The 7426-nt window shown below is 41.3% G+C and overlaps 1 pseudogene; it reads left to right on the top strand.

Moving 5' to 3' along the window:
• The first annotated feature begins 833 nt into the window (after positions 1-833).
• On the top strand, positions 834-1840 carry LOC138249499 (aquaporin-9 pseudogene; annotated as a pseudogene).
• Positions 1841-7426: the final 5586 nt, after the last annotated feature.

Genomic DNA, 7426 nt, shown 5'->3' with positions numbered 1-7426 from the left:
CCTGAAAGCGGGCGAGCAGCCTAGAATGGGGAACCATGGCAAATGCTGCTGACAGGTCTAACAATACCAGGACTGCCCTTCCACTCCCATCTAAAGTGCTTTTAAATAGTTCAGAGACTTCCAAATGGCTGGTCTCTGAACCGAACTTTGGCCTGAACCGGGACTAACTTGGGTGTAATAACTCATTTAATTTAAATAAGTTAGATAGCTGCCGATTAAAAAACTTTTCCATCAATTTTGACAGCGCTGGCAACAAGCGAATGGGCCTATGATTGCCTGGGTCACTGGGGTCCGAATTTTTTTTTTTGAGAAGAGGTAAAATATTAGCCTGTTTCCAGCTGGCCCAAACTGTGGCCATTGCCAATGACTTATTTAACAGTGAATCCATCACTTGGTTAATAAGGTCCATTTCCAGAGCTAAAATAAAAGGGGGGTAGGGATCAGAGGGGGAACCCTGACATTAGATTTATAATGGCCACTCTAGTGTCTTCCAGGAACTCAGATGGTTTGCAGATCATTATATTTCAGTCTATGTAGTCTATGTATGTGTGCATAAGCATGTGAAATGTGTTCATAAGTGGTGTGAGTGTGTGTTGAGGCAATGTTGGTGTGTGTGAGGCTATTTAAAAGGCATGGAGAAGGACTGATTTCAGCAGTTGTATTTTGATTCAAGAGTTTCCTAGAATATAACAAATCCAAATTGGTGAGAAGCACCTAAAGTCAGCAGCCTGACTACTCCAGGAATGGGTTTTTAAAAACTAAAGTTCATGTCTCCATCTCCAGGAGTGGAGACATGAACTTTAGTTTTTAAAAATACCACAGTCTCAGCCAGGATGAAAATGGATGGCCTCGAAGCCCTGCTGAAAGTGTTTAAGTTTAGAACCAAAAATGTCCATGTTGCGCTGCAGGTTGGTGGAGTTTTTGGGACATTCATTTTAATTCTGTTTGGCTGTGAGTCAGTGACGCAGATGGAGTTGAGTGGCTTGGCCAAAGTGCAGTTCCTAAGTGTGAACATGGCGTTTGACTATGCAGTCACTGTGGGAGTCTATGTATGTGATGGAGTATCAGGTGCTCACCTTAACCCACCAGTGTCCCTTGCCATGTTCTTGATGAGATCGATGACTTTTAAGCTGATGCTGGTCTACTGCCTTGCTCAGTTCATGGGGGCATTTTTTGAGGCAGCATTGTTTGTGCACTTTACTTTGATGGTCTGCATGTGTACAGTGGTGGGAACTGGACTGTGGTGGGACCTCAAGCTACAGCTGGGATCTTTCCATCCTACTCTTCAAAACACCTAAGCATTATGAATGGGTTTACAGACCAGGTGATTGCTATGGCTGCTCTGGCCGTTGTGGATGAAAAGAACAGTGCTGCCCCGGTTAGTCTGCTGGTGCTGCTGGTAGGTCTTGCTATGGGATTTCATTTCCGCTATCCCATCAACCCAGCCAGAGACCTGGCGCCGTCCCTCTTCACTGCCATAGCTGGATGGGGTCTTAAAGTGTTTAGGGCTGGGGACCACTGATGTTGGCTACTAGTGTTGGGGCCCCTTGCGGGTAGTCTGATCGGCTCCATTATCTATGAGCTGCTTGTGGAAATCCATCACCTGCTGGATCAGGCAAAAGAGATCCTGGATGACAGTCCTGATCATCCAACTAGTTGTCCCCAGTATGAACTTGTTCAGAGCACAGCATACATACTGTGTTTAGTGTATGCTGTAAGAAAATACACTTTGGATTTGGATATTTCTAATTATTACGGATATGACCCAATGGAGGGTCACGACATATACCACTCCTTTGCCAATTTATCAATTGCGAAAATAAATGTATGGGTTCTTTAAGCAATACTGAGGCGATGCAGTCTGCTATTTTTGCATATAATATATGCATAATAATATTACATTCTATATCACACTAGCATCTTTAAAATGATAACGTGGTTCTAGACATGAAGGAAGTCAACCTCACTTAATTAGGACCACTGCTAGCATATTAATTTGTGGTGCCTTTGATCTCGAAAAGGTAGTTTCTTGGTATTAAGAAAATTGATCCGATTAAAATACAACCTAGTGGTTTTAATTTCCTCCTTTCTACTTTTTTGTATGTTTAGCCCTGACACTCTGGTTCCACAATTTTCTCTTCTGAGCTTTTCTCGAGTGGCGCATCATGGTCATCCTTTTTCCTTATTGTATGTACAGTCACAAGCAAAAGTATTCCCCTTCCAAAAAAGGTTATAAAGGTAAAACCTCTTCGCTTCGAGGCATTAGATTACAAAAACACACCTACTTGCTTCAATAAAGAGTGTGGCTGTATATACGCAGGAGAAGAAAATTGGGTTTTGATACATTAAGGCAGACTGTTGCAAATATTCATGACTAATAGATGTCATCCTACACTTCAGCTTTTCCTTTAAGTTGCCCCATCAGTTTCCTGTTTCTCTTAATGTTTTAAGTATTTTGCATCTGTGCGCAATCCCGTCATGCCTTTCTAATGTATTAATTTTGTATAGGCTCAATAAAACCATTTTGGATTAGGTAAACAAAAGTTTACTAGAACAGCAATGGTAAGAATCCTGCAAATTATACGATGAAAGCAGAACATGTTATTTTCATACTTAGAATCATACATGTCACTTAAATTCTGACTCAGTAGACTCATTTAAATCAGGAGATTCTTTGTGGGTCGTGCTCTATATTTTTCGGTGAATATTGCAGTGGCTAAACTATCTGTTCGAAGAAATAGAGTATTATTTATGTGTAACGATTCAGAAACAAAAGAGCACGTTGGATTTTAATTAATTAAACGATTAGTATGACCGAGGTTAAGTTCGGCACTGTTCATAAAACTAATGTGCATCAAGTTCTACATCATACAGAATTATTAATTAAGTTTGCACACTATACAGACATTGGTTCATGAGTAATCCAATTGTAAATGGAAATTACATTGCGTACCATTGGCACAAGCAAGACAGTGTGGGAGAGGGACAATTGTATGACAAGCAAAACAGGTTACTGCGGGACATAGCTTTACAGAGTTACAGGACTTAACTAACACATAATAGAAGTAGAACTTCGGAAATAAAACGTAGTGATAGGGTTTCTGGGTGTTTCGACCCATTACAAAAGCAGCAGGAGGGAAAACAACACACAATAAACAATATTAACCGCCATATCAAGCTAAAACCGTGCAAGAAGCATCTGTGATTGAAATGTTGGCGATATATTGTAAATCAGTACTTTAATCTAAACCCGTCCATTCATTCTCACTATGCCCCTTACATTAATGTCTACCAGCTCAAGTGCCCATTCTCATTTTTAGTGCCCCTTTGGAGAGGAATAACTCAAGGATTTTTAGGATAAGCAGTATTACATATTTGAAAATTTCGGTGGAGCTCGCCGGGAAGTAGGATCTCCCATAACAGACTTAAATCCAGTTGACAAGATGGTTCAGTGAGTTTCAATGCTCGGTATTGACAGAATGTCATTCAAATTTGGAAAAATGTGTACAATTAAAGTGGGTAACAACTGTTACATAGAAAATAATGTGTGTTATACATAATATGTTAGTTATTTTTCATCGCCTCCTTCTCCATCACTTTAATGTTGGTTGCTCGCCTCTCGTGATCATTCCACCATCTCTTTTCTCTCCCTTCCACACTTCAATATCCTCCTCTTCTAACCCCCAACCTTTAGTATCTCTTTAGTATCTGTTATCGTTATCGTTCTCTCCTTTCGAAGCAATCATTCAAACAGCATTTGTGTAGTTGCCAAAGCTTACAAATTACTGTGCATCCCTTTGTAATAGTGCGGAGGTGCAAGTGCACTGAACAATATGTCATGTACGTACATTCTAGATCCTGTCCGTCCTGATGGAAATTTATAAAATATACAAGTCAAATGGAGATAATACATATATTTCAAAGTAAAATTGTATTCTGATTCAATAAAAAAAAAAACACAGGTACAGGAAATCTCAATCTTTCTAATCTACACTTTGGTAGGAATATTGTTTTCACTACAGACTCTGTGGCCCATGTGACAGCTTTGAAACGTTGAGAACCCTCACCCCGAGTGCATTCACACATAACATCCAAGTGTTCACCTTTCATCAAAGATGGCAGATTTGCATAGTCTGTTATGCAACAAATGGTTTACAAAAACGACTGCCAATATATTGTATTTAATAATGCGTCACACCCAGGGACAATAAGGAAACCATTACATGCCAACAAAGTTCACTACCCTGAATCGGATCCATCTTCCCCCAGTCATCACGAACATGAGGTGGCCCTGCGCCCCAGACAGGCTTGTACCACGCTGGTTCTTGTTTACTGTTCATGAACCTCATGGGCATAAGGCTCCTCCCTCCCACTCTGTGTCCTGTGATTAACAAGAAGACCAGAAATGGTTCAAAAACATTATTCATGGGAGGGATGAGAGGGGCCTTGACTCGGACAAAGGGGACCTGAATCAGGGTAATGATGTTTATCAGCAAATCATTTAACTTTTTCCGTTATTTAGCACCAGGACACCCTTTTTAGGGTATTCAATTTTGCACTTTATAAATAATTGTAATTGTTAGAAATTGGGTCTCTAGTTGGTAGAGGTATGAACCCTGTCCAAGTAGGGACCGCAATGCTAGTCAGGGTAAGTAAGATACACAATTTAAATTAACCTGTGCTCACCCTCTGGTAGCTTGACACAGAGCAGACAGGCTTTACTTAAGAGGCAATGTGTAAAGTATTTGTGCAACACACACACACAGACACACACACACACACACACACACACACACAAAGCAAACACCACAAAAAAGACTCCACACCCATTTGGAAAAATAGAGAATATGTATCTAAGTAAAAGAAGGCAAAAACAACAAAAAATCTAATGAGTAGAACCCAAGGTGTGAAGTTTTTAAAGATTAAATATAAAATAGTGCTTAGAGGGCACCAGAATTCAAAAGGTTACTTAATTTCATGAGGGACCAGGGCAAATCCAAAGTTCAGAATGTGGAAGGCAGGCCAGCTACAGAACCCATTCAGGGTCCACTTAAACAGTACCTTTGATGGAGCAAAGCATTGAAGCAGAGGGCATGATGCATCGATATATTCCACACAGTTGGGTTACTGTGTCATCGGGCTCCGGTGAAGGAAATGTGATGCATCATCGTTGGGCTATGAAGACTGTCAGCAGCAAGCTGTGCAGGCTGTGAATCCACTCTTGTCGAACAACCGTGGCATCGCTGTTGGAGAGCGATGTGCCGATATTTCTTCTGCACTTGAGGTGATGCATTGATTTTTGCAGGATTCAGCTGCAGAACCCACTTCTGAGGCCCAGAACTGGAGAGGGGCACCTCAGGCAAGGGTATGACTCACAGACGGCAGAGTCTAGCAACACCAAGAGAGCTTCAGGCAGTCTTTGATGTCCCTTAGACTGCAGAAGAACATGGAGCAAGACAGCAAGCTCTTTAAGACACTCTGGTTCAGCAGGATGGGTCCTGCAATCAGCAGCAGGACAGAGATCAACAGGGCAGCTCAGCCATGCAGGGAAGCAGTTCCTTGGCACAGTCAGTTCAGGAAGAGTGACAATCCTTAAAGAACAGTAGAACTTACTCTAGCAGAGTTCTTTGAAGTCTAGTATTGATCTGATTTCAGGGGGTAAGTGACCCAGTACTTATACCCAAAAGTGCCTTTGATGAGGGGGATGACTTCAAATAATCTCTCTGAGGTGCACAGGTCCCCCTTTCATCCCAGCCCTGGCTTCAGACTATCTGTTAGGGGTAATCAGCCCTTTGTGTGGGCTCAGACCACTACCTTTGAAGTGTGAGTGTGAGCCCTTCCCATCTTCCCAGTCCAGGAATACCCATCAGTATACAGATGAATGCAGATGCAGTTGAGTGTCCTGTGTTATGGGTGTCTGGACAGAATGCACAAGTGTAGCTGTCACCCAGACTAGACCAGACGTGTAATGGCGACAGGTTGTCAGGCACACAAAGCAGTGAGAGCAGAGAAATGCCCACTTTCTAAAAGTGGCATTTCTAAAATAGTAATCCGACTTTACCACTAAAGAGGATGTCTCACTACCATTCCAATGATATGAAACATGATGTAGCTACTTCTTTCTGATCAAGAATTACAGCTCAAAAGCATATTAAGGAATTCCCAATAGTGGTCGATGAGAGGAGAAGGCCTCACAGTAAACAAAAATGACTTTGGGAGTTTTTCATTACCAGGACATGCAAAACCTAAAAGTACATGCCCTGCCTTTTGCTTGCATAGCACCCTGCCCTGTGGAATACCTAGGGCCTACCTTAGGAGTAACTTATATTTAATAAAAGGGGAATTTCAGGCCTGGCAAGAGGTTTTAAATGCCAAGTCAAAGTGGCAGTGAGACTGCACACATAAGCTCTGCAATGGCAGGCGTGAGATATGTTTACAGGGTTACTTAAGTGGGTAGTGCAATCAGTGCTGCAGACCCACTAGTAGCATTTAATTTACAGGCCCTGGGTATGGAGTATACCACTTTACAAGGGACTTACGAGTAAATTAAATATGCCAATTGTTGACACACCAATGTTACCATGTGTAGGGGAGTAGCACATGCACTTTAGCACTGCTTGGCAGTGGTAAAGTGCTCAGAATCCTAAGGCCAACAAAAAGATATAGCTAAAACAGAAGGTGAAAGACAAAAAAGGTCTGGGGTGAGACCACCCTGAGGATGCCAGCTCTAACAGTCAGCATTATCACAATCACATTACATCAATGACATCCAGCCTGTAATGCTTAAGAAAAGTATGTTGAGATGCCCGTGTAGCTGTTCTACATATTCCCTGAATGGAAACACCACCCAACTATTCCCAGGATGTTGAGACTTGTAATATGGCCATGCATTTGTGATGGTGAAGATTCTACTAGTGATTTGTCATCTTGTAATATAGTCTGGAGGATCCATCTTTTTAGAATGGAAGAGGATGCCTTCTTTCCTTTATTAACTTTCTTAAAAGAAGCAAAAACTGATTCAGAGATTTTGAGGTCTTTAGTACGTTGTAAAAAACCCAATAATGCCCTTCCCACATTTAAGGAAAAAGGAGTTTGTTGATATTTGTCTACATTGAGAAGTGGAAGCACTATTCCCTAATATAAATTAAATTTAAAATTGATCTTTGTCATAAATGTTACATTAGATTGAAAAAACTTGAGATAGGGATGAGAGATAGCCAGTGACCCTACCTCTCCCAACCTCCCAGTAGATGTAATTGCTAACAACAAAAAACATTTGTACAGACAACAACATCATATTTTCTATTTCCAAAGGTTCAAATGGCTGCATCTGTAACACCCTTAGCACTGTTGCTAAATCCAGGAGGGGACTGCTACTGGTAAAACTGGTATTCTCAGACACAAACTCTTTAATAATCTACAGACT

The sequence above is a fragment of the Pleurodeles waltl genome, chromosome 8 (genome assembly GCF_031143425.1).
Source record: "Pleurodeles waltl isolate 20211129_DDA chromosome 8, aPleWal1.hap1.20221129, whole genome shotgun sequence".
Taxonomy (NCBI): Eukaryota; Metazoa; Chordata; class Amphibia; order Caudata; family Salamandridae; genus Pleurodeles; species Pleurodeles waltl.
Note: the sequence above shows the minus strand (reverse complement) of the source record. Positions and strands in the feature narration are given on the sequence as shown.